Source organism: Chiloscyllium plagiosum, unplaced genomic scaffold (assembly GCF_037043375.1).
Source record: "Chiloscyllium plagiosum isolate Xiang-an unplaced genomic scaffold, Cpla_swu_hap1 HiC_scaffold_47, whole genome shotgun sequence".
Classification (NCBI taxonomy): domain Eukaryota; kingdom Metazoa; phylum Chordata; class Chondrichthyes; order Orectolobiformes; family Hemiscylliidae; genus Chiloscyllium; species Chiloscyllium plagiosum.
The window spans coordinates 26834177-26835721 of record NW_028270185.1 but is presented as its reverse complement, the minus strand read 5'-3'; the positions used below and the strand labels follow the sequence as shown (position 1 = coordinate 26835721).

Sequence of the window (1545 nt, the reverse complement as noted above, 5' to 3'; positions counted from 1 at the left end):
TGCATCAGGAAACTGAGAATACAGTTGTAGAACTGCCCTTGGTCTCGGAGTTTTGAGATTAGTTCAATTGGGATTATAATGTTGAAGGCGGAGCTGCAGTTGATTAGTAGGAGCCTGATGTCGGTATCCTTGTTATCTCGATGTTCCAGGGACAAATGTAGGGCGAGGGAATTGTGTCCACTGTGGACCTGTTCTGCTGACCGGTAAATTGCAAGGGAATGAAGTAGTGTTATCATGTTGCTCCACCTCTTTCTCCTTTCATTCCATTCCTCATGTGGACTCTTCGTTCCATTACCTGCTGCATCTAATGTTGGCTCTCATTACTTGGATTTATTCCTCAATTGAATTATTTTTATAACTGGATATTTCACTGCATATATTAACTGGTCTCTGAATGCTCTCTGCGTCACCACATAAATAAAAGCATTTGTGCAGCAACTCAGGTTCCGCAGCATGAATGCGATTCTTTCAAATGTACGAAAAGCAGTGTAATTCAAAGAATTAGCAGCACTAAACATATATAAAATGTACCCCAACCAGAGAAGTATGAAGCTTGCACATATGGCAAAGAGTAAAATGGCAGATTTCTTTCTGCTCTCCAGCTCTGGGTCATTCTCTATTTTTCTCTGACCTTTCAGTTCCACACGCACCTTAATTGCCTCGAAGATTTGTCTGACAGTCAGGACATTGATAAATAGAATAAAAGTGAATGGGAACATTGGTGTTAAAAATTGTTCAAAATATTTGAAACTTGCCCACCGACGGCTATTATAATAACTGCGTGTGGTAAAACAGTACCATGGAACATTGTTGATGATCCTTCCAGGTTTAAATCGGAAGTAGTTAGGAATGTTCTTTAAGGAAAAGAAAATATAAATTATTGCTAGAACCCTCATTGCAGTTTTCTTTGTGCAATACTTAGTTTTCATCTGATGAAAACAGATGGCAACAAATCGATCAAAAGAAAAAGCAGCAGTGAACCAGACAGAACAATCAATGGCTGAGCAGGTCAAGACATAGATAACTCTGCAAACAGGAGTGATGTTCAGGAAACAGCGTGGATAATAATAAGACACAAATCTATCAAGTACGATATCAAAAACGATGAACAGTAGATCAGATGTTGCCATGGCCACCAGATAGCGAATGGTGCATGTAGAAAGACCACACTTGCCCCGAGTCAAGAGTGCAATCACCACTAGACTCACTGTAAGAGAGAGAAAGGAGAAAAAGAGACTTGAAGTTACAATCTGGGCTCAGGCACAGAGAGTAAGTAATGGCAAGAAGGTCGTTGTTATAAACCACATGAAGTCTCGAATCTGAACCTCAGTAGCAAACTCTCTAAATGAATCATTTGCACATTTAAAAGACAGAGGTAAGAACATGAGTGACAGTTTATTCATAGCAAGATGGTCACATATTCAATGTTTTTTTTGGGTTGGCAGTGGTTGGTTTGAGCTGTTTTATAGGTTACTCTTACTGGTTGGATTTTCCTATAGGACCGCAACATCTACACAAAGGCACCTTGCATGAGTAAATCAACAA

At 39.6% G+C, this 1545-nt stretch overlaps 1 pseudogene; it reads right to left on the bottom strand.

Annotated features, from left to right (window-relative positions):
* Positions 1 to 275: 275 nt before the first annotated feature.
* On the bottom strand, positions 276 to 1307 carry LOC148136022 (putative G protein-coupled receptor 139; annotated as a pseudogene).
* Positions 1308 to 1545: the final 238 nt, after the last annotated feature.